Source organism: Phacochoerus africanus, chromosome 10 (assembly GCF_016906955.1).
Source record: "Phacochoerus africanus isolate WHEZ1 chromosome 10, ROS_Pafr_v1, whole genome shotgun sequence".
In the NCBI taxonomy this organism is placed as follows: Eukaryota; Metazoa; Chordata; class Mammalia; order Artiodactyla; family Suidae; genus Phacochoerus; species Phacochoerus africanus.
In genome coordinates this window covers 57,239,852-57,267,696 of record NC_062553.1, presented here as the reverse complement: position 1 = coordinate 57,267,696, position 27,845 = coordinate 57,239,852, and positions in this window count along the sequence as shown.

Here is a 27,845-nt window from a genome sequence, read left to right as displayed (position 1 = left end):
ATGCTATGTGACAGTGGCCAACAGATAGAAGATTTGGACAACAGGCTTGTTTTAGCTCACTGATCCTTTTACATCAAACTGCAGAACTGGCACAAATTGTTTCAAATGGTTTACAAAATCAAATTCCTCACATAAAATTACCACTATGTATTTTATAAAAGCAAACTTAATGCATCGTCTTATTGATTCTTAGTCATGTCTAAGTTCGAGTTGGCATTTTAATTTAAGACATTGCTCATATTAATTAATCCAAAAATCATCTTTGGGGATGATTGTGTTGAAGCCTGAAATCAGACAGATAAGTGTGTACATGGTGGTTACTTTGTTCTTCTGCTTCTGACTCTCTAGAATTAGGAACCATTTTCTGATTTTTCCCATATAGAGTCTGTGACAGTTATCACTATATTTTTCTCTCAGTTCTAAGTGCATGCTTTTTGAGATGCTTTTTGAGATGATGGTTCTGGGGCTAAATTCTGTAAACATGTCTTGTTTGCTAACTGCAGCACTGTTGGACCTTTTCATCGAGGCTGGAGAGGGGGTCACTGTGAGACATAGCAAAAGGAAGATGCCTTTCTCCCTGGCTGTGGTGCATCACTGTTTTGTGGGTATGCCCATTAGCAGGAGGGCCTGTGGGAGGCCCAGTGGTCCTGCAGATCAGCTCTGGTTCACCTGCACCCTTCAGCAAATTTCCTGGCCTCAGTGGACAAACTCACTTTGGCCTGCCCACAATCTCCTGAGAATTTCTCTGTATCCTGTTCATTCATCCCTTCAGTCCTCACCTATTCCTTCAGTCAAGTTTCCCACCTCTGATAGACTGTGTGTTTCTGGGGTAGCCCACCTTCTTCTAGAACTTTCTTCTAGAACCTCAGGATTGATGGAGGTGGGGACCAGGGGGTGTTTTCTTACATTTTGAGTCTCTTTCTTGCTCAGTCTGTCTAAGCCCTCCAGGTAATAGGTGTCCCCTGCATTGGCTTTTTAAGGTATTCCTAGAGTCCTAGTTTGCAACAATTCTAGTAGTTAACTTTTTTTTTTTTCTAGTTACTAATGAGCTACATTAAAGTGTCTCTATTCAAACTGCTGTATTTTGTGACTGAGGTAAATGTATATTTATACTTAAAATGTCACTCTTAAAAATTTACAATATGTTAGGGGTGAATCCTTCATAAGAAGATATCGCTACATCTCAAAGAAATGATGTTCAAAACACCAATTCTAGGAGGTGGGCGTTTATTACATGTGTTTCAGGTTTCAGAGAAAAATGAAGAAGGGAAAAGGCATTTGGTCCTAAAAGGTAAATACATCCAGTTTACTCAATACAGAAACATCTTGTCTCTATGGGACTGTTTCATAGGTATTAGAAGCTTTGGGGAGGTTTTGTGACTCTGAAGAAGTCTCCCAGTTTTATTCATTTCCAGCATTTCTATATTCACTTTTGACAAACGAGAGGACAGTAACTGAAGCAGCTTAAAATAGTTAATGGGATACTGTTGCCATGTGGATGGAGCTCTTTCTCTCAGGAATGTAGCCTATATTGTGTTAGACCCTCCTAAACCTTTTCTACTTAGGATTTTAGTTATGTGACTTCCCATATCATTACTGCATTACACAACTACCGTAGGCAACTGTAAAGCATTTATGTGAAGGAAGAACTCTTCAGGTCTCAGAGCACTGGGAAAAATGGCTTTGGAGACTATCTGGTAAAACCCACTTTCCTTCCCCAAAGCAGAAGAAACTGAAATTGCCTCTCAGAAATCAGTAGAAATTCTAAAGTTAAAGACCCTCATAAAGGAGGTTCCTTGGAGTTCATCTCTTCCTGCCATCACCCCCAAGTCCTCTTAGCTCATTGCAGTGTTCACTGACTTGTGCTATCTCGTTATTTCCCCCCGCCACCTGCTTTTCAGAACTGAAACAGGGCAATCTATGATGTTCTGCCACAGCTGTCCCTCTCTGATACCCCACATACCTCAGGGTCAGCAGACAGAAAAGGCATTCTCATGGCTCTCCAATGCCCTTTAAGGTGGTTGCTCTCCCAGCTCTATAAGCCCTGCTGCTCCTGTGGGTTAATCATATCTGACTACACAACTCCTCCACCTTTGTTGCAGCAGACTCCAAATTTTCCTATCATTATCACTAATCAATTAGTGATAAATCATGAGTCATCAATCAATGAAAACTTTTACATTTATTCTTTCCAACCTAACACTTGTCATTATTTTAATTTACTGATGCCCATGAAAATGTTTTTTCCAAAGAATACTAGCAAATCAGTCTATTTTCTTGTCATTAATAACCTTACCCTCCTCCAATGCTTCTCTGCCACCTGCTCTTAGATTCTCCCTTTGACCTAAAACTATCTCATCTCCTAAAGTGTTAACTTAAACGTACCATTCTCTGACCACAATCTCTGCCCTTTTCAATATCCCATTCTTAGGCATCATGCAGACCAACGATATATGATGTAAAATCAGTGTCTTCTTCCCTTTGTTTCCTCCACACACAGATGTAATTTCAAGCAAAACATTCTCATTTCAAACACTGTCTTGAAAATCCCCAGATCCCTTACCACTGCTTTCACCTTACCACCTCATGGCAAATAGACGTCCATGATGGACCCAATCAGAAATTTTTCCGTGACTCCAGTCAGGTCACTGGGTGTTTGTAGAGAAAAATCACATATCTGAGAGGTTCATAGTAATTTAGTAATTTGTGTTTTTTAGTCTCATAACGGACTTCAGTATTTCCAGAGACATCATGATGTTTCTCCAGTAAGTTAACTCTCCTTAAGCCTCTGACCTTTTTGTACCTCTTTGTATTAAGAATATTACTTCTCCTCTTCTAAAAGCAGAGGGTTTCTATCAGATGCAAACTGTCAACTTTCTCCAATAAACAGAATGATACGCTCTATAAACATTCTCCTCTTGTCCTGATGCTATAATATGGAAAAAAGTCTTCTCTTTTACTAAAGGATGATCTCTTTACTCACCTTTAGTGACATATTCTTTGGCATTGTTAGGACTCTTTTCCTATAGATTTTCTTTTTGTTTCTTTTTATGATTTTTATTTTTTCTGTTATAGTTGATTTACAGTGTTCTGTCAATTGCTACTGTACCGCAAAGTGACACAGTCACACACACACACACACACACACACACACACACATATATACACATATTCTTTTATTCACATTATCCTTCATCATGTTCCATCACAAGTGACAAGTCCCTGTGCTATACAGCAGGATCTCATTGCATAACCACCTACATGCATTAGTTTGCATCGATTAACCTCCAAACTCCCAGTCCATCCCACTCCCTCCCCCTCTCCACTGGCAACCATAGGTCTGTTCTTCCAGCCCTTGAGTTTCTTTTTTGTGGAAAGGTTCATTTGTGCCCTATATTAGATTCCAGATATAAGTGATATCATATGGTGTTTTTCTTTCTCTTTCTGACCTCACTTACTATGAGTCTATAGTTCCATTCATTTGTCTGAAAATGGCATTATTTTGTTCTTTTTTATGGGTGACTGGTATTCCATTGTGTATATGTATCACATCTTAATCCATTCATCTATTGATGGATATTTTGGTTGTTTCTACATCTAGGCTATTGGGAATAGTGCTATGAACATATGGGTACATGTATATTTTTCAAGGAAAGTTTTCTCTGGATATATTCCGAAGAGTGGGATTTCTGGGTCATATGATAGTTCTATATTCAGTTTTCTGCGGTACCTCCATACTCTTTTCCATAGTGGTATTACCAATTTACATTCCCACAAACAGTATTGGAGGGTACCCTTTTCTGCATACCCTCTCCAGCACTTGTTATTTGTAGACTTACTAATGATGGTCATTCTGACAGGTGTGTGATGGTACCTCATAATAGTTTTGATTTGCATTTATCTAATAATTAGTGATGTTGATCATTTTTTCATGTGCTTGTTGGCCATCTATATATCTTTTTTGGAGAGATGTCTATTCAGGTCTTTTGCCCATTTTCACTTGGGTTGTTGGTTTTTTGCTGTTGAGTTGTATAAGTTGTTTGTATATTTTAGAGATTAATCACTTGTCAGTTGCATCATTTGAAACTGTTTTTCCCATTCCATAGGTTGTCTCTTTTTTATGGGTTTCCTTTGCTGTACAAAAGCTTGTCAGTTTAATTAGGTCCCATTGGTTTATTTTTGCTTTTATTTCTGTTGCCCTGGGAGACTGACCTAAGAAAACATTTGTAAGGTTTATGTCAGAGAATGTTTTACCTATGCTCTTTTCCAAGAGTTTGATGGTATCTTGTCTTATGTTTAAGTCTTTAAGCTGTTTTGAGTTTATTTATGTGCCAACAAATTTGACAAACTAGAGGAAATGGATAACTTTCTAGGGACTTACATCTGGCCAAAACTGAATCAAGAAGAAATAGATCAACTGAACAGTCTGATCACTAGAAATGAAATTGTACATGTAATAAAAACATTCCCCACAAACAAAAGTCCAGGACCATATGGCTTCACAGGCAAATTCTACCAAACATACAAAGAGGAACTTATTCTCCTTAAACTTTTCCAAAAGGTTGAAGAAGAAGGAACACTCCCAAAGACATTATATGAAGCCACCATCATCCTAATACCAAAATCAGACAAAGATACTACCAAAAAAATAAAATTATAGACCAATAACTTTGATGAATATAGACACAGAAATTCTCAACAAAATTTTAGCCAACCAAATCCAACAACAAATAAAAAATATCATACACCACGACCAGGTGGGATTCATCCCAGGTTCACAAGGATGATTCAACATACACATATCAATCAATGTCATACACCACATTAATAAAATAAAAGTCAAAAACCACACGATCATCTCAATAGATACAGAAAAAGCATTTGACAAGGTCCAATATCCATTCATGATAAAAACTCTTACCAAAGTGGGTATAGAAGGAACATACCTTAACATAATAAGAGACATTTGTGACAAACCCACAGCAAATATAATACTCAATGGAGAAAACTGAAAGCCTTCCCACTAAAATGTGAAACAAGACAAGGATGCCCACTCTCACCACTTTTATTCAACATAGTATTGGAAGTCCTAGCCACAGCAGTCAGACAAACAAAAGAAATAAAAGGTATCCAAATTGGAAGAGAAGAGGTCAAATTGTCACTGTATGCAGATGACATGATACTATATATAGAAAACCCTAAGGACTCCACTCAGAAATTATTCAAACTGATCAATGAATTCAGCAAAGTAGCAGGATATGAGATTAACATGCAGTTCTATATACTAACAATGAAATATTAGGAAAGAAATATAAAAATATAATACCTTTTAAAATTACACCCAAAAAATTTAAATACCTAGGAAAAAACCCCAACAAGGAGGTGAAAGACTTATATGCTGAGAACTATAAAACATTAATCAAGGAAATTAAAGACGATTCAAAGAGATGGAAAGATATTCCATGCTCCTGGGGTGGAAGAAGTAATATCTTAAAAATGGCCGTACTACCCAAAGCATTCTACAGATTCAATGCATCCCTAGCAAATTACCTATGACATTTTTCACAGAACTACAATAAACAATCAAAAAATCTATGTGGAACCATAAAAGACCCAGAATTGCCAAAGCAATCCTGAGGAACAAAAATCAAACACAAAGCATAACTCTCCCAGACTTGAGGCACTATTACAAAGCTGCTGTAATCAAGACAGTGTAGTCCAGGTATCAACACATACATACAGACCATGGAATAGAATAGAGAACCCAGAAACAAACGCAGGCCTATAGTTTAATTGACTATAGATTAAACTAAAGATTAATTGTCTTTGACAAAGGAGGCAAGAATATAAAATGAGAAAAAGACAGTCTCTTCAGTAAGTGGTGATGGGAGAACTGGACAGCTGCATATTAAGTCAATGAAACAGGAACATAACCTCACACCATGCTATATATTTTTTCCTCTGTCTCTCAGAGACATTTTCAATCCACTAAATTCATCCCATTAGAATTCAAGTATATTTTTGCCAGTAGTTTTCATACTGTGACTCCACAATATAATCATGCAGAATGTTTTTAAAAATGACAAGAGACTCGGGGTAATGTGCCATTAGAAGATCCCAGACATGTTTTTGTTGTTGTTCTTGTTCAATGTAAAGGATTTAAATAAAAAAAAAAAAAACATTGTTATAGTCTCTCATATAATTAAAACTATCCCTCCCAGGACATCCACCTCTTCCAGACACCACTGTATTGCTTTTCTTTACTGCAAAGGAAAATATATCAAAGATTAATTTACACTGGCCATATAAATGGCCTTCTTCCATAGTTGACTTATCAACACTCTTCACAAACCCTTTCCTTTCCAACCACAGAAGTAGTCACCATGTAACTACATCGACACATACTTCCAAGTCCTTATTTTACCTAACTTCACAGCACTTGATATGCAGCCATTCAGTATTCTTGCAACACTTTCTTCCCTTAATTCCTCCTCCTTTAGGTCCAACTACCATGCTGAGAATAGCTTTTGAAATGCTTTTATCATTGTTTCTCTTAAATACAATTTTTACAAATTGGAACTCAAAATTTATTGGGGTTTCTCTGGTATAGAAAGTATTAACATTAGATCAATAAACATTCTATTCAATGTTCTCAAAATGTAGACTGAAGCATGTTTATATCAATCGAGACAGGCTAGATCTGACTTCATGCTAAAAAAAATTCATGGCTTAAAATAGAAAAGGTTTATATTTCATTCATACTTCATAATCCACATCATGGGCTGGCAAGGAAAAAAAATCTCTGCTCATAGGACTCACTCAAGAAACAAGGCTGACAAGGAGTTCCCATTGCGTTGCAGCAGAAATGAACCTGACTAGTAAGCAGAAATGAACCTGACTAGTATCCATGAGGACGCAGGTGTGATCCCTGGCCTCATTCTGTGGGTTAAGGATCTGTGAGCTATGGTATAGGTTGCAGATGTTTCTTGGATCCCACATAGGCCTTTGGCTCCAGCTCCAATTCTACCCCTAGCCTGGGAACTTCGTATGCCGTGGGTGCAGCCCTAAAAAGCAAAAAAAAAAAAAAAAAAAAAAGAAAAAAGAAAAGAAAAAAGAAAAAAGGCTAACACATCAGATCAGCTACCATCTCAAATGTTGCCTATCACTTTGCCATGAAAAAATGTCCCAGTCCAGAAGTGACAAATGTCGTTTCTGTCTTCAACTAAATGACTAGGACTAGTTGTGTGACCCAGCAAACCACAAAGGGTCCACAGAAAGCAATTCTACCCTGGGCCTGAAATCAGAGATTTGCATGGTAGTGAACAGCACCAGTGACTGCCATCCGGGGAAAAAGAATTTTTTCAACTTTACGGAGCTGCCAATCAGGACAATTTGGGAAAGGCTGCCAGTGCTTTGCATGTAATATGTAACAACATTAAGAGATCTGTATGCACACTCAAATTTAAACCCTTTTTCTATGGGTTTCATGAATAGACTTCAAGGAGGCTTAAATACCACATTTAAAAAATGTGTGAGTATATGTACATGAGAAGGTTACAATTATAACCTATTCACCAAAGCAACACAGTTTTAACAGTGAAAGGTTCTCGATTAATATTTCATTAGCACACAGACATAAACTAGGATTATCAAAAGTAAACTGGGTTATGTAGTTATAGGGCACAGAAACAGAAGATAAGAAATATTAACCAATTTCCCAAAGACAGATGGCCCATTTGTATACAAAAAAAAAAAAAAGACAAAACAGTTTTCCTGGTTCTAGTGGCCTTTCTGCTGTTTCATAAGTTTACCAAATCCCTGTTCATCTTCATTGTAAATGTAGACTTTTCATAGTATTATATAGTTGGAATGCTTCATGACCTCTTTCAAAAACAAAGGAATATTTTCCTTATAAATTCTACATTGCAAACTCCAATTTAGGATTATTTTTATCTTACTTGTATTTTTAATTGCCATATGTTTTTGACTTGGACTTTGAAAATGCAAATTTCTAGAAGTTAGGAAACACATTCATCAGAATTTCTCCTAGCAACAGTAACTATCTTAATGATACCAGGGTTTTACTAAATATTCAATGTAACTTCAATTTTGCTTTTAATGGAGTATATTCTGCTTCACATTAACATAATTAAAATGTTCTTTCCACTAATTCTAAATTACAAGAGAATGAAGGCTGAAAATTTCAGAGGCCGATCTCAATTTTTACTCCTAGAACAAGCCAGTACCTTTCCTGTTCTTCTTGCAGGTAGATGTCTTTCACTTTATCTGAGTTATAATGATTCCTATGGTATCTCTTGTCAGTGGAGTTCTTGATGAAGGGGTAAGTTGTAGAAAAAGGACAACATAAAGAGTGATCTTTTGATAAAGGATAATTATCCTGGAGTTCCCACTGTAGCTCAACAGAAATGAACCTGACTAGTATCCATGAGGATGCAGGTTCGATCCCAGGCCTCACTCAGTGGGTCAAGGATCTGGCATTGCCATGAGCCGTGGTATAGGCTGTGGATGCAGCTTGGATCTGGCATTGCTGTGGCTGTGGCGTAGGCCAACAGCTGCAGTTCTGATTTGACCCCTAGCCTGGGAAGTTCCTTACACTGGAGGAGCAGCCCTAAAATAAATAAATGAATTAGTTAAAAATTAAAGGATTACTACTCCCAGTGTAAAAAGAACTTTTAAAACTCAATAGTAAGAAATAATCAACTCAAATGAAAAAACAACAACAACAACAACAAAGTAATAGCAGGCCAAAGTTCTGAACAGACACCCCACCAAAGAAGATTTATGTTAAGCTTATGAAAAATGTTGCACATCAAATGTCTTTGGGGAAATTAAAGTTAACACTGAAAATTACAACACATCAATAGAATGGACAAAATCTGGAACACTGACAACATGTAATGCTGATGAAGATGTGACTCAGTAGGAACTCTCATTCATTGAGAATGCAAAATGGTACAGTCACTTTGGAAGACAGTTTGGTGGTTTCTTACAAAACTAATTATATGCTCACTATATGATGCTGTGATCATGCCTCTTAGTATTTACTCTTGTTAACTGAGAAGTTATGTGCACCCAAAAACCTGCACATGAATGTTTACAGCAGTTTTATTCATAATGCCCCAAACTTGGAAGCAAGATGTCCAGTAGGTAAATGGAAAGAAACTGTGGTACATCCAAAACATGAAATATTATTCAGTGACAAAAAAAGAGCTATTAAGCCATGAAAATACAAAGAAGACTCCGAAATGAATATTATAAGTATATGAAGCCAATTTTGAAAAGGTTACATACTGTGTCATTCCAGAAAATATGACATTCTGGAAAGGCAGAACTATGGAGACAGAAGAAAAATCAGTGGTTGCCAGGGATCAGGGGCAGGGGGAAGATGAATGGGTGGCGTGCAAAAGATTTTAGGGTAGTTAACATACTCTGTATGGTATGATGGATACTTATTGTACTTTTGTCCACGCCCACAGAATGGACAAGAGTGAAACATAATGTCAACTATGGACTTGGGATAACTTGACATGCCTGTGTACAATTCATCAGTTATAACAAACACATCACTCTGGTTGAGAATGCTGAAAATACAGGAGGATACACACCTGTAGAAAGGGAAAACTCTGTACCTTCCCCTCAGTTTTCCTGTGAATCTAAAACTTTGAAAAATAAAGTTAATTAAAAATGATTCACTGTTCTTTTTAGCTCTGTCCTAAGGTAAAACATTGATTATCACACATGGAATAAATACCAATAAATGTACTATGAAATATTCTTCCAAGATTTCTGATAATAATACATTTTAAATCACCCTGTAATAATGAATATTAATAAAGAAAATAAAAATACACCCTCAATTTGGCAGTCCATCACACATGAAATGGAACTTCTGAAGCTCACAAGAAACTAATAGCTATTGAAGTATAAACAAATGTGACATCATCTATGCAAACTACAAATGACAGCTACTTAGCCTTTTCACTGCTTATTTTTCTTACTGATCATCTTTGAAGAAATTCACACAGCATATGCATCATATATAAAGTTAAGCAATAAAGTGATTTTGTTTAATTTTTTAACATTGTGAAATTCTTTACCACACTTAAATAAGATTGATTGATATTTTAAAGTACAAATAAAGTACAAATAAAGTAATAGGATTTGTTTTTTTTAACTACTCATTACCTAGTCTGGGGTACCTTCTTTAAAGTTCTTCCTTATTTTTAAAATTCTTTCCAAATATTTGTAATTCAATTTAAGGTCACATATACTAAATTGTACACAAGGATGGGCTGATTTAATAGAGCTGTCATTATTAGTATTATTATTATTAATAGTAATAGTTGATTTACAATGTTTCATTAAGTTCTATTGTACAACAAAGAGACCCAATCACACACATTCGCCTATGCTGTATAGTAGGATCCCTGAAATACCTGTCTTACCCTCTTCATCTGTCTTACCCCTCTCTTACCTTCTGTGCAAACCAATTTAAAATGAAATATGCTGGATCTGGCGTTGCTGTGGCTCTGGCGTAGGCTGGTAGCTACAGCTCTGATTAGACCCCTAGCCTGGGAACCTCCATATGCCGTGCATGCAGCCCTAAAAATACAACAAAATAATAAAATAAAATAATGAAATATGCATATTCCCATGTTTTTCTGTGTGGCTACCTATATCTATATACTTATAAAAGATTAGTCATCATTTTTGCTACAAAATACAAATGTGACACATTTTCTGTGTTGTACATTTCTTTCTCAACATACCTTTTGTAATGCCTTGAAAGTCAATTGTTAGTGTTTAAACTAATTCTCTTTTTTTTTGCTTTTTCTTAGGGCCACACTTGCGGCATATGGAGGTTCCCAGGCTAGGGGTCCAATCGGAGCTGTAGCCGCCAGCCTACACCAGAGCCACAGCAACGCCGGATCTGAGCTGCCTCTGTAACCTACACCACAACTCATGGCAATGCTGGATCCTTAACCCACTGAGTGAGGCCAGGGATCAAACCAGCATCCTCATGGATGTTAGCCAGATTCATTAACCGCTGAGCCACGATGGGAACTCCTAAACTAATTCTCTTTAATGGCTACAGATTACCTCATGATGTAGATATGGCATAGATATGGTGCAATTTGATAAATTATCACAAAGAATGATAGGTTTTTATATTATTTCTATAAAATGTTGCAGTCAATTTTCTTTTATGTTTATGTTATAGTGCTTGAGCAAATATATGTCTAAAATTAGGTTTGCTAGGATAATCTGTAAATAATTTAAAATTTTAATGTATTTTTGAAGTTTGTTTTTCAGTGTATTTGTAATTTCACATTTTACAACTCTCATTGTATAAGAATACCATGTTCCTGTCCTGCCAGTTGGCAAAATTGCTTATCTCTGCTTGATGTTTTCTAGTTTGATGCATATAAAACTATCTCATGTTACTGAAATTGGTTTTTATCTTACTATTAGTGAATTAGTTTTTCACATGTTTGTTAGTCATTCGAATATGCACTTCTCACAATTTCTTATTCAAAATCTTGACCTACTTAGACTTGCTTTTACTTCATCCACTTGTAAGAGCTAAGAGCTCTTTATATATTGCAGAATCTAGATTTTTATCACTGGAGTATTTTTCTGAATTGAAGACTATATAGATATTTAATTCCTCCAAGTAATATGCTTATATTATTTACTGTGCTTTCTAAGATTCTACTTTGGGTAAATAACAATTCCATGCCTTTAAACTGTACAGGTATTGATTTAGATTTTTCTAAGTTGTATGTGCCTATATTTGTTGGTCTTATCACATGTACATTTTTATCACAGGAAAAATCTTTCATCTGCACTATAAAGTAGGATAAAACTTCATTTTCTATTAGATGTATCATTATTTAGGCCAGATTACTTAAAAAATGATGCATCTCTTTCCCACCTAATTTAAATACCATTTTTAATATATTGTTGCATACTGAAGTGAAACTATCTTTGCACACCGTGTTGTGTGCTTCTGCTCTAGTCGTCTATTCCAATGCTACTACCACTTTGATGTTATTATGGTTATATAACAGATAATTCAATACGGACAATTAAGCACTCCTTTTCTTCTTTTAAAATATCTTCTTAGATACAGTAAGATATTACTTTGCCGTAGGAATGTTGAAGTTAGTTTACCCAGGAGGCACAGGAAAATTATTTTGAAAACTTAGAAGTGTTGGAGATTCATATCTGTAAGATACTGGTTTTGCAACCAAGAATATATTTGTTTTGCTATATGTTTAGATCTTTTATATATTTCACTAAGATTTTTAACATAATTTCTGTAACTTCTTAAAACATAGTTCCAAGTTTTTAGAGTGTGTGTAGTATTGTGAATTGCATCTTTTCCCAATTTTTACTACTGGGAGTCTACTGCTGGCATAAATAACTGACTTGAAATGGTAATATTGTCTATAATCAAATTATCTTTTTTTTCCCCCTGGTAGTTTTTTACTGAAAGCTCTTAGATATTCAAGGAATTCAATCATAGGAAAGGAGCTAAATTTGGCTTTTATTTTTCCAATGTTTATGCTGTTTACTTAACTTTCTTGTCGAGTACATCTGTTAGAACCTCTAAGACAATATTAAACAAATACAGGTGATAGCTGGCATTCCTGACTAGTTCCTGTTTTAATTAAAATATTCTTTAAGATTTCCACATTAGGATAGTATTTTTGTTAAGTAAATTTAAGTAGTTTATAATTTTATATAGTTTTCTTCTATTATGTATGTTTAGTGTTTCATTTACAATGGTAGTGAAATGTTATCAAATGTTCTACATTTTTTAAGTTCATGCTTTCCCCCTCATACATTGATGTAATTGAATATGTGCATATATAATTGTATTGAAGCCACCCGTTCATTTCTGAAATTCACCTATTTGGCTATAGCGTATTATTCTTGATGTAGGGTTGAACTATAATGCTACTATTTTATTCAGAATTTTTGCATCTATTTTAATAAGTGATAAAAGCCTACTTATAAGGTAAAAAAAATATATCTAAACAATTTCTTATATTGAATGACTATATCTTGAACTAACTTACTGAAATAACATATTTTGACTTTTTAGTTTTACTGAGACTGTGATAACCAACAACATTTCAGCAGTCATTGAGATAAAGAAACTTGAAACTCATTGACTCTGTACTTGGAGGTTCTTTATCATATAATCACAGGACCAATGTACTTTAAGCCACAGAAATCTAAATTCCCTCAATGTCAATGAAACAGCCCCAAAGTGTTAAAAAAAAAAAAAGGCAGTCAATGAAATTCATATGCTTATATATTATTTTGTAGCTGATCTTAGGACAAAACCAACTAAGTTCTAATGTGATTTCAAAGGTGCCTGAAGTCTTATACATATGACGTATATTTTCCCTCCTGAAGCTGGCACCTGGCACAGCACAGGCTACCCATGACCCTGCTCTGCACACTGCTGCCAGCACTTCTGACTGCACACTTACCGTGCTCTACCTGTTGTTAATATTTTGAAACTCTTACATGATTATAAACAAGTATTTTCTGAGAGTTAAGTTCTAATAAAGAATGAATAAGAGGGCATGAAGATATTGCATAGTTTTTAATATAACAGGAGAAGACTCACAGGCCAGGAGGTAGAGGAGGAAGAATGGAACATGAAGGCCTGAGTTAATATAAACTGATAGTGACTGCTCCCTAAGAGTGGTGTTTGCTCACATCTGCATTCTCTAGCATAGTCTTCCGACCTTGACCCTAGAAAACCGGACGAAAGGGACCCTGTATCTTAAATCCTTCACCAAGGGAGCTACTTCCACTCTTTCACAGAGGAAGAATCCCAAGGCAAGGAAGGTCCTATTCCACAGCCCTATTTAGCTTGTCTAGGATATATATTCCTCCTCGCCCATGGGAAAAAAGTGCATGTATTTAATTCTATCCAATTGCAAAAAAAGTTATACACCGTCTGCACTTGCAAACTTACACAGAAACTCACTAAATTAAAAAGATTTTAGCTGTTCGATTATTTGAGAGTGTCATAAAATTTTAAAAGATGACTTTCCTCTAAAGTTGTCAATTATATTGAGTTCATTTAATAATGCCAATACTGAGATCTTTCTAAAGTAGAACTCAGACCTTCTGTTATTATTAACTTTGATTTACACACTGATTTTCCATATGTAAAAGTCAGGCAGCTTGACTCTGAAAGACTGACACCATCAAGGAGTATGGAGGGAATCTTACACCTTCTTTCCTCAGGTGAAGATTTGGGACACTGCCAAAGATAAGGCTGTGCTAGTTGGAGTTGAACCCGGAGCGTGCAGTTCTAGAAGCATCCCAGGTACAGCAGGGGTCCAGGCAGATCACTTGAAGCTATAAAACCATCTCACCTCAGGATGAGGAATCAGACACAGTGGGGAAAAAAAAAAAAAAAACACTATTGGGGGGGAAAAAGCCATTTTTCTTATTCCTTTAATTTGGGCAAAACTGCCAAACAGAAAATACGGCTCTTCCCTCCATGAGCAATGCTGAATCTTTGGCCTTTAAGGCCACAGTTCTCTATAGGTTAATAGATTTTTTGACAACAAAAGAGAAGCTGGAATCGATTAGAACACTTCATCATGTCAAGGCCTTTTTTTTTTTTTTTTTAGAAATAAGGAAAGATAATGATCATTTGTCTCTAGTCCAGCCATTCCTCATTATGAACAGCTGAGTTCCATCCTCAAGACGAAGACCAGCAAGTAACAGTGTTGATATCAGACAGAACTGGGAGGTGACAATTTCACTTTTTAAAATGTCTGATTTTTTCACTTTGTAAAGTGAATCGTGTGACTTGTCAGACATTCTACCCAGTTTGCAGACAAATGTCTATATTGATTTTATTCCTTGCACTTTCCATATATGAAACCAGCAGAATGCACATAGTTCAGGAAACAAATGTAAGACTATAGGTGAGAATGGTTTCAGACTTTGTTTCTCCACCAGAGTGTTGATTTCAAAAGTAGCCAAAAGGCATTTTGGGGAGATTTAATGAGATCTAAGAAACCAGAGATTTGAAGTACTGACGAATAGGGAGCAGTTGGTGCAAGCAGCTTAGAGCTGCCCTGCTCCACTATAGTGCTTGCCTACCTTCCAATCTGTTGTTGGTCTCCAACATCTTTACCTATTGGTGAAGCTAAATTAGGCTGGCTTCGTGTGTGCCTAGTAATGAAGAAAAGATGAGACAAAGTGAAAGTGAGGATTTAGAGAATTTCATGAGGGCCTTCTAAGATAAGAACCAGAAGAATTTATTATTCAAAATCAAGATAAACTTTCAAATTCAAAGAGCTTAATTTGTGTTTTTCTCCCCCAGAAAAGACAACAATATATAAAAAACATATTAAGGAGAATATATATATATATGTATATATATATATATATGTGTGTGTATATATATATATATATATAAACTTTTCAAAGTGTTGTCTTCACGCTCCTAGGTTTTTTGAACACATAAGCATGTTTACAAATGAAGTATTATGACAATGGTTTTATGTACCGTTTCCCTTCCCTTTACCTGAATGAGATATAAAATCATTTTTACAGGTAAAACAGACAACTTTTAATGAAATAGGTAAACTCTAAAATGCAAATTATAATATTTCAGACAATGATTTTGACTATCCTTTAATTAGGGTGGAAATTTTTTAAAAAAACTCCTTTTTCATGGGCTACATCATGGCAGCCAGCAGAACTTGGAAATACTTGTATGAGGCTAGAGACAATATAGAGAATATAACTTAAAAAAGAATGATAAGATTATAACAAGAAATGTGTCTATTAAAACACTGATAATTTTTACAAAAATTAAGTTAGTGTTCAATTCAGAAGCTAGATGAACAAAAAAAAAGAAAACTAGACAATCAGAAATAAAGGAAGAAAAATGCTTAATGAAATATTAAATACAGACTAAAAGGTTATTTCCTTGAAACAACTAACAAAAGTGGTACACTTCTGGCAAGATAGATCAAGGAGTAAAAAAAAAGGATATGGGAAAATAATCTTAGCAATAAAGACTTTTAAAAAACTGTCATTGCAGGATGCCATGAAAAAACAGAAAATTTGACAAGCAAAATTTACAACTTTCTAGAAATATAACTTACCAAAACCAATATGAAAACTAGATATATATATATATATATACTATTTTATAGGTATTAAATAAATATTTAAAATTATCCCCCAAAATAAATCATCAAACTCAGTTTTACCAAGTTTCATCAAAACTTCAATAGATATTACCAATCTCACATAAACATTGAAATAGAAAAAAAAAAATAGAATGTCCCTCATATCATTACATAAAACAAACATATCTTTGATGCTAAAGTCAGGCATGAATCATGTGATAAATTATAATTATCATCTAATTTCACAAATTATCATAAATATATTATGCATAAAAATATGAGAAAACTGGAGTTCCTGTCATGGCGCAGCAGAAACGAATCCGACTAGGAACCATGAGATTGCGGGTTCAATCCCTGGTCTTGCTTAGTAGGTAAGGATCCGGCGTTGCAGTGAGCAGTGGTATATAGGTTGCAGATGCAGCTCAGATCTGGTGTTGCTGTGGCTCTGGTGTAGGCCAACAGGTGTAGCTCTGATTTGATCCCTAACTTGGGAACCTCCATATGCCACAGGGGCTGCCCTAAAAAAGGACAAAGGACAAAAAATATATACATACATGAGCAAACTGAATAATAAAATTTTATAAAATAATTATGGATCATGATCAGGTTAAATTTGTCTCAGAAATGCAAATATACTTTAAAACAAATACAAATGTTATTAAATATATTAGCATTTTAAGGTTAGAAACAATCGATGCAAAATACAAAGACTAATATTTCATTAAAATATCTCAGCAACTTATCAATAGAATTGAGCTTCCATAACTTGATGAAAAGATATACCATAGAGTAGGTTAAATGTACTTTAAATTTAGAAATTAGGAAAGGACTCCTTCTAGTGAGAAATAAAATGCAGATTACCAGTTGCTAAAGTTAAAACATAATAAATTTTGTTTGGAAAGAAAAGCAAAAGAGAAAATTTTTTTTTCTGCATGCCCATAATTATGCTCAAAAGAATTGTATAGAATATTTATATAGAATACTTTAATAATTCATACAATATCTATATTCAAAATGTGTTGTGTCACCAACATCCTAAATGATTAGATGTTATTTTTAATACAGATCATGTGGAACAGTAGACAAAAATATCAAAATTTTAAGCAATCTGACATGGAATATTTTTTTTTCTTTTTAAAGTCACACCTGTGGTATACGGAAGTTCCCAAGCTAGGAGTCAAATCAGAGCTATAGGTGCCAGCCTATACCACAGTCACAGCAATGCGGGATGGAGCCGCGTCTGCGACCTATGTCACAGCTCATGGTGACGCCAGATCCGTAACCCACTGAATGAGGCCAGGGGTAGAACCCACATCCTCATGGATCCTAGTCGGGTTCATTAACCACTGAGCCATGAAGGGAACTCCTATAAACTTTAAAAACATTAAATTTGTTATCAGCTTTAAACTTCATCAGGTAGTATCTGTATTATATTTCTCAATAAAAGGAGTCTTATTTCTAAATGTAAAGTACATTTAACTAACTCTTTTGATAGAATTATAGGTAGGTAGGTAGGTAGGTAGAAAGATATTGACTTCCATCAGTGCCTTTCCCACAGTACTCAAAGAAAGTCAGCTCAAGTTTTATTGACTTCAGTCTTCACTCCTTAGTTAGCTTTTTCTGACAATCTTTCTGACAAAATATTTTCTCTGAAGCATATATAAAAGTGCTATCTGTTTCCCCAAATCTGTTTCCTCTTATTTCAAGGCACAGAGATAAAGTGCATTTTTCAATTTGCTGTGCAATTAGTCTTGGCCAGGTGACCTGATTCCAACCAACAGGCTGTGAGCAGAAAGCATGTTCAGCTTCAGGTACCGATTAATAAAAAAGCCCCATGCTTGGGCCCTGTAGTGTTTCTTCATTCTGGTTAAAAACCCCCAAAGTGAATTTGCATGCAATGCATAGAGGATAAAAAGTGAATTTGCATGCAATGTACAGCTATGACTCAGGGAGTCAAATGAACATTCAGAGGATATCTGCCTAAGACTGCAATGTTATCTAAGATTTACACCATTTTTTAATTTTTTAATTTAATTTTTTATTTTATATTGGAGTATAGTTGATTTACAGTATTGTGTTAGTTTCAGGTGTACAACAAAGTGATTCAGTCATACATATACATATTTCCATTCTTTTTCAGATTATTTCCCATATAGGTTATTACAGAATACTGAGTTCCTTGTGCTGTACAGTAGGTCACTGTCGATTATCTATTTTATATAGATGTGTGTACATTAATCCCAAACTTCTAATTTATCTCTCCCCTCACCTTTTGTCTTCGGTAACCATAAATCTGTTTTTGAAGTCTGTGAATCTGTTTTGTAAATAAGTTCATTATTATTATTATTATTATTTTGCTTTTTAGGGCTGAACCTGTAATGTATGGAAGGTTCCCAGGCTAGGGGTCCAATCAGAGCTACAGCTGCCGGCCTACACCACAGGCACAGCAATGTGGGATCTGAGCCACAACTGTGACCTACACCACAGCTCACGGCAGTGCCGGATCCCCGACCCACTGAGCCAGGCCAGGAATCAAACCCATATTTTCATGGATACCAGTTAGATTTGTTTCTGCTAAACCATGACAGGAACTCCTCATTTGCATTATTTTTTTCATATTACACATATCAAGTGATATGTCATTTGTCTCTGTCTCACTGATTTAGTATTATAACCTCTAGGTCCACCCATGCTGCTGCAAATGGCATTATTTCATTCTTTTTTATGATTTATTAATATTCCATTGTGTATATGCACTATTTTTAAAGTAGTTAAATTTGGGGTATTCTATTAGAATTCTCCAGAGATACAGAAACAGTAAGATAAATACATACATACATATGTACATGGAGAACTAGTTATGTATAGACATCTATGTAAATCCATGTGTATCCACATATTTTATAGGCATTGGCTAGTGCTATACCAATGTCTTCCGAGAGCCAGGGAGGTTGGTGGTCTTTAAGTCCCAGTCTGAGTCTAAAGTCCTGAGGATGGGGAGTGGGCAGGGTAGGGGGAACAATGATGTCGGTCCAAGTCTGAAGGCCAGAGAACCAGGAGCTCAGAGAACAGGAGCTGACAGAGGCCCCAGTTCAGGCAAAGAACATGTTTTCTCTTCCTCTATGTGCTTGTTCTATGCAGACTCTCAGTGTACTGGACGAGGCCCACCTTCAGTGGTGACAGTAGCCCTCTATACTCAGTCTATAGACTCGAGTGCTAATCTCTTCTGCAAGTGTCCTCACAGACATACTCAGACATCATGTTTTACTAGCTATCTGGGCCGCTATCCAAGCCAGCCACACTGACATAAAATTAACCATAACATGGACAATATTTCACCAAAATCTAGAGTATCCTAACCCATGCTCCGTGTTGTTCTCAGAACAAAAACTTGCAGTAACTCCTAACTGGAAGATTTATTCCAAAATCAAGGTCATTTTTGTTCATTTTAAGCAAAACATGGACTGATGAGCAGGTCCTCAGATGTTTAACCAGCTAGATAGTAGACCGAATACAGTAAGATACTGCAGAGCTAATGACTATTTGACTTCAAAATAATGCCTACAGAGTTCCTGACTCATTTACTCATTCATTCGTTCAAATCTAATAAGTTGATTGCCTATGAGTTTTATTTTATTTTAATTATTATTATTTTTTTGTCTTTTTTAGTGCCACACCAACAACATATGGAGGTTCCCAGGCTAGGGGTTGAATTGGAGCTGCAGCTGTCAGCCTACACCACAACTCACAGCAATGCCAGATCCTTAATCCACTGAGTGAGCCCAGTGATTGAACCCATAACCTCATGGTCACTAGTCAGATTCATTTCTGCTGCACCACAATGGGAACTCCATTTTTTTTTTACGAGTTTTAATTTTAATTTTTGTCCTGAAATTGACAAGATGATTTAAACAATACATCTGTACCCAAGAGGAAGATAGCATCATGGGTTTAATAAGATTAAATACATAATTATAATAAAGTATAATAGATAACCTAAGGCATGCTGAGAACTACAGCTTGGTAGAAGTCTATTACCACAGCCAGGGTTTGAGGTTTACAGAATTTTTTACATAGGTAATGCTTGTATTTAATCCTTGTAGAATATGTAAGAATTTAAGAAAAACAAGGCTTAGGCAGGCAATTGAAACAAAAACTAGTACATGAAAATCATAAAATAGTTTTCTTCAAATATTTTTAAGTGCTGTCACATGGAAGAGAGGACAGAATTGTTCTGGTTTGTTCAGAAACATCAGTAAGGGCATTTTCCGTGGGAGACTGAACAGAGGATATGTAAAGCCAGTCATGTTCATGGTACTAAAACTGGGCTTGATAGATGAACACAAAAGGACTTAGGGAAAAGACTGAAAACACCAAAAGTGGTTTCCTAGATGATAGCAACCAAGTCAAGCAGAAAAGTGAATCTGAACCTGGTCATTCATCAAAGGAGCCAGGTAAATGCTAAATATGGAGACATGTTTGTGGAAGGAGAAGCTGAAGAGCAATTTATTCTAAGAGCAAGATCAAAGCAGATAAAGAGGAGCCTGTCTAGATTAATTCTGGACAGTGAATACTAAGGTCTGAGCAGCTTTCAAGCACCACCAGCTATCCTCATAAATGTGCTGTATAAAGAGTGTTTGGAGAGTTTTTTCTTTATTTCCATATAAAAAATAACTTGTAATTTTTTTTTTTTTCCCCTGTCTCTTTAGGGCCACACACATGGCCTATGGAAGTTCCCGGGCTTAGGGTTGAATTGGAACTGTAGCTGCCGGCCTACACCACAGCCACAGCAACACCAGATCTGAGCTGCCTCTGTGACCTACACTACAGCTTAGGGCAATGCCAGATCCTTAACCTACTGAGTGAGGCCAGGGATCGAACCCACATCCTCATGGATACTAGTCAGATTCTTAACCCATTGAGCCACAACAAGAACTCCAGACTTGTAATTTTTTAAAGGATTTTTCTATTTCTTGCAATATATTCCTTCCTGCAAAGGATTTAATTATGTCCTTCAATCCAGGAATGTTGAACCCTAACTCCTGATATCCTTGATTGGGACTTTATTTGGAAGGACCATTACAGAGGTAACCAAGTCTTTAGGGCCAGCCCTCATCCAGTATGATTAGTCCCCTTAAAACAAGTGGAAACTTGAACACAGGCACAGGCACACAGAGAACGCCATGTGATGATAAAAGCTGAGACTTGGTGAAGGATTTGCAAACCAAAGAACGCTAATAAATGACAGCAAATGCCCCGAAGCTGGAGAGAGGCCTAGGAGCAAATTCTCCCTCATAAACCCAGAGGGAGCCACACTTGCCCTCACTTTGAACCCAGACATTCAGACTTTGAGACAATCCATGCTGTTAAAACCATCTAGTTGATGGTATTTTATTATGGCAACTAATTATTATGGCAATTATCAACTAACACAATGACAATTTACTGAAATTTTAACACTTGTTATATGCTCTGTTAGGCACTTTCTTGTGTGATTTGTTATAACTTTATTAAGGTATATTAAGTACAGTATTTAGCACATATAATTTTCTATAACTTATTAGAATTTTACATAAATTAAATCAGAAACAATGTACCAATGATTTTGAGATCCATCTTTGCTACTGTATAATCAATAGTTCATTTCTGCAATTTTCTTTCTCTTTATTTCCTGTATCTTTCTTCCTTCCTTCCTTTTCTTTCTTTTTTCTAGTTTCTATGCCAGGTTTTAATATGAGGGTCATAATGTCCTCATAAAAAGACTTGGTCAAAAATCCATCTTCCTGTATTTTCTGAAAAGATTTCTGTTAAATATGTGTTACTGCTTCCTTAAATATTTAATAAAATTCACCAGCAAAATCATCTGGACCTTAAATTTTTTTAGAGATATTTTGACAACAAATTCAATTTCTTCAACAGATACAGAGCTACTCATATTTTGTGGCTGGGGTGTGTATGTCAATTTTGGTAATGGTATTTTTCTATAAATATGTCCATTCATCTAAGTCATCGAAATTGTTGGCATAAAGGTGTTCATAGTATTGAATCATAATACATTTCAATTTCTATAGCATCTATAACAATAGCCCTCTTAATATTGGTGATTTGCTTTACCTCTTCTCTTAATTAGTCTACCTAGGGATTTGCCGATTACATCGATCATATCAAAACACATCTTTTAGCTTTTCTAATTCTCTCTGTTGCCTATTTGTTTTTATTGCATTGATATATGCTAATTCTATTTATTATTTCTTTACATTCACTTATTTGGGGTTTACTTTATTTTTCTAATACCTTAATTTGGAGCCATGGCTAATTTATTCTAGGTTATTTTTCTTTCCTAATATACACATTTAAAACGATGAGTTTCCCACCAAGTGTTTCTTTAGCTGATTCAAACATTGATATGTTGGATTTCAACTGTCATTCAGTTTAAAATATTTTCAGATTACTTTTTGATTTCATATATCATCCAGGAGTGTATTGTTTGACCCAAAATTAAATAGATGTATTTTGCTAGTTTCTAGATATTTGAGGTAGAGGTCTACATACTTTATTTTAATTTAATTCTATTTTGGTCAGAGAATAAACTCTGTATGGATTTTACGCTTTTAAATTTATTGAGTATTGTTTTATAAGCCAGCGTATATGGTCAATCTAACTAGCATTCTTTTTTTATAGACAAGAATGTGTGTTGAGCATACATTATATTGAATGTAATAATGTAATAAATTGTATTTCTAGTGGTGAATAGTGCTGTTAAGAGCTTCTCTAACTTTAGTGATTTATCCGTTTTATTATTCTATCAATTGTTGAGAGAGAGATGTTAATATCTCCCTCTATGTTTGTTGAATTGTCTATTTCTTTCTGCAGTTAATTCAGTTTTTGCTTTTGGTATTTTAAAGCTATTTTGTTTTGAGGTGCATATACATTAGAACTATGCCCTACTGATGGTTTTTTTCCCTTTTATTATTATAAAATGTCCTATTTACTTCTGGTAGTATTCTTTGTCCTGAAGTCTATTTTATCTGATATTAAGACTGCCACTCCAATCTCACTAAGCTTACTGTTTGTGTGGTAAATTTCATTCTAATCCTTTACTTTCAATCTACCTGTGACTTAAAACCATTTTCTTGTAGACCACATAAAAATTAAGTTTTAGATTTTAATCAGGCTCTCTCAATGTCTGGATCTTAGTGCTTAGAGCATTAAGAACATTACCATTTAATATAATTATTGATATGGTTGGGTATAATCTCGTGGTTGATACAGTCTCATTTATTGCTTGTCTTTTGTTTGTCCCCTCTGATTTTTGCTGCTATGTTTTACCATTTATTTCTTCTTTTGAATTATTTGATCATTACATTTTAAGATATCTATTGGATTTTTAGCTATATCTCTTTGTGTAATTCTTTGTTACTCTAGGAAACAAAATGCACCCATTCAAATATCCACAATCTTCTCAGAATATTGTTGAATAAAATACAGAATGTTTGCTTCCATATAGGTCTGTTTATACCCCCAGTAAATGTCGCCTAAGAGTTGTCAAATCTATTAATCTACATATGTTGAAAGTACCATGGACACTGTTATATTTCTTGCTATTAATGTGTGTTTATATTTTAAAGAGATTAAAACAAAAACTAGCCTATTATATTTAATTAGACATTTATCAATTCTGGTCTGTTTTCATTCTTAACAATTCAAGCTTCCCTCTAGCAACATTTCCCTTCAGCCTGAGGAAATTTCTTTAACATTTCTTGTAGATAGATTAACTAGTGCAAATGCTCTAATTTTTCATTAATCTCAGAATACTTTTTTCTTTTCCTTAATATCTTTATGTCCCTAGTGCATTCAACTTTTCCAATTTTTCTTCCTCTACAATCTGATTATATCTGTTTATTTTATTATAAGGAGGTTGGGGAGGCTGTAACTGGTAAGGCTCAGCTGATCTGCAGTAGGATCTCCATCTCCATGAGGAAGGTGTCAATGGGCAATCTCCGAGGAGCTTGAAGAAGAGGTGCTTCAGTCATTTCAAGCTGATAGAGTACAGGGCCTGGAGGCACAGCAGCAGTTTTGCAAACCTGCCTGGTTATTCTATATACTTCTGCTCGGTGCTGGCCTCAAGAATGACATAAACTCACAGTTCCTGTTGTGGCTTAGCAGAAATGAACCTGACTAGTATCCATGAGGATACAGGTTTAATCCCTGGCCTCGCTCGGTGGTTTAAGATTTCAGTATTGCCATGATATGTGGTGTGGGTCATAGATGAGCCTCGGATCCCACATTGCTGTGGCACAGGCTGGCAGCTGTAACTCTGATTTTACTCCTAGCCTGGGAACATCCATACGCTTCAGGTCCGGCTCTAAAAAGAAAAAAGAAAAAAAAAAAAAAGGATGACAGAAACTTTCTCTTGCAGAACCTTTGGGAGGTTGGACAGACTCCTGGCATCTGGGTTAAACAGCATGATGGTGTGCAGCCTTCCCAGCTCTGACTTATCCATCTGCTTCACTCTGAACACCAACTCAGTCAGAACTCTGTCAAGGATGGAGCCAAAGCCCAGCATCACAGACACTGCTTAGGGAGACCTATAAACCTGTGGCTGGAAGGATGCCATTTTGCACAGAATGTTAGGAGGAGGAGACAGCGATCCTCTGCACCCTGCCTGTAACAAAACGACCTGGTCCTCCACAGTGAGGTCAGAGAAGTAAGAAGCCTTCTTGGCTCATTCAAAGAGTAAAAATCTGCTTATTAGCTTCTCCCCTACCCCTACTCTAGGCGTTTATTTTGTCTTTAAAACATCACAAATAGGCTTCACCCAGCATTTTTCTGTTTTTGTAGCTGGACAATTTGGGTCTTAATCATGAGGTGCTGAACTGTTCCATTTTCAGAGACATAAATACCATCCAAAATTTCTCTGCTATCTGTGTTTTTAACTGTTGGGCTTGCTAAATTAAAGCAGCTGGATTTGTTACAAGTTCAATGTCATTTCCCTCAGAAATTAACTTACTTTTCTGGTGCGTGAGATACTGAACAAGCAATGTCTGGCCTCATCTGAACCCTGTGGCTGTATTTTTTCACCCAGGAAATTTCACATTTCAATGGGAGACCCATTCTTTTGAATAACCATGCTGATGGAGATGTGAGTGTAAGCTCATCTTGAAACCAAAGCCCAGCATCATTCCTTTGATCACATTCTGTGCATGACTAAAGATAGCACAAAAGGTAGCCAGTTCCTTTTTATTTCCCCCCAGTTTGTCAATTCAGACCCTCCTCTTTCTCTTTGTAAGGAAACGTTTTGTGCTTTATCCAATGATTTAGTTGTAAGCAGAACAGGCTGCAGTGATTTTATGCAGCCTCAGCACATCTGTAACTCCATATATACCATTATGGTAAGAGTAATGTGGGAGTGCAGTGATGAAGTGTGAATTTCAGACATGGAAAAAGGTGTGGGCTATTCATATTGACTTTTCATACTGAAAACTATTACATAAAGAAAATGAAATTGTGAGCCTAACTTACAGCATACACAGAAAATAATTCCACGTTGGCCACTGATTTAAAGACTGTAAACAGTAAAATTTTAAAAATATAATATATGCTATCTTTATAGTCAAAAGATATAAAAATATTTTAAAGAAAAAATGCAAAAGTAAAAAATTTAAATGAGAAAAAATATACTAGACTACATTATAACACACAGCTGTCTGTCAAAAATCCACTTACTAGTGGAACAGTATATGAAATACAAATTGTATGATCAATCTAATTCTGTCTATCTATCTTTTTGTTTGTTTGTTTTTGTTTTTTAGGGCCGCACTTGGAGCGTATGGAAGTTCCTTGACTAGGGGTTGAATTGGAGCTAGAGCTTCCAGCCTGCCCCACAGCCAGAAATGCCAGATCCTTAATCCACTGAGCAAGGCCAGGGATTGAACCCACTTCCTCATGGATACTAGGTGGGCTTGTTACCGCTGAGCCGCAATGGGAACTTCCTATCTATCTATCATTAATACCCCTCACACAAACATATATGTATATAATTCCTAGAAAAACAGAGACAGCTCACTAGAAAAATGAGCAAAAGCCTTGAATAGGCACTTTATTTTATTATTGTTATTATTATTTTATGGAAGTTCTCAGGCTAGGGGTCAAATTGGAGCAATACCTACAGGCTGGCACCATGGCAACAATGGATCTGAGCCACATCTGTGACCTATGCAGCAGCTTGTGGCAATGCCAGATCCTTAACCCACTGAGTGAGGCCAAGGATCAAATCTTCATTCTCGCAGACAATATATTGGGTTCTTATTGGGTTCCACAATGGGAATTCCCTGAATGGGCACTTTAAAAAAAAAATAGCATGTCCAAATGGCTGATAAACATGAAAAAAGGAATTTCAAATTCATGAGTTATCAAGGAAATACAAACTGAACAACACACAAACTCACACACAATCTGAAACTAGTTCTCATTCACAGCATAGCATTATTATGGCTATAGTTATCTAGTACATAAGATAATACATAGTAATGTAATAATAAGAAATACATGATGTTAACATCATATGACAGTAAGCACTTATTTAGGTCATCAAGTTTCAGGGCAGCTAGAAGGTCAGCAGCCAAGGACTACCTGACTAGACTAGAGGACAACAGCCAAGGACAGCTAGTCAGGGACAGGCTCCATTGGATGGAGAACTCTGTTTTAACCTTATCCTGGGATCATATGGCTAATTTAGACATATACTTCTCAAGGACACTCCTGAAGTTTAAGCGACTAAGCCCAAACAAGCATTTCTCATTACTCTACTTATATTGTAAAGCTAACATTTCATCCAAAATGAGTCACATGGCCAGGCCTAGAATTACATTCTACTCTTTGAGGTGAATGAAATAATTTTATTACTAATTTATTGCTGTGATGACATATCAATCATTGGTGAGTATGTGAATTATCTGGAACTTTTAAAATGATGGTGGAAGTGTAAATTGATATGGTCACTATAGATAATTATTTAATCTATCTGAAAAAGCTGGGCCAAGTTATAATTTTTGACCCAGTAATTCCATTATAATTATATACTCCCAAAGGACATATATGTGGGTGTACATACAGATACTCATGTCATAAAGTGTAATAAGTAAATTGCTATATATGCACATCCTAGATACTATCAAACAATAGAACCATTGCCTCATTGAACAAAACAGATGAACTTCACAGCATTATACTGAACAAAAGAAACAAAACAATATATATGAAAAAAATTATTAATATAAAATTCAAAAACAGGCAAAAGTAACAGAATATGTAAGAAGACGAGTTAGCTGTTAACTTTCATGGAAAGTACTCACTTACGGTGGAAATGAGGAGCTTCTGGGACCAGTAAAGTTCTGTTTTTCCTCTGGAAATTATGTAACTTTTTTTTGGTATTTGTTTTGCTTTATTTTGTGTGTGTGAAAATTCATCAAACTAGTCACTTATTTGTTGTTTCCTATATCAATGTTCTACTTCAGTACATATTAAAATGAAAAGTAAAGAAATAATAGACAGAAATTTGGGGATAATAAATAAAATAAAAGGAGATTTTGGATAGTAATTTTGAGAAGCACAAAAGATATGCAGGGCTATTGGCAAAGT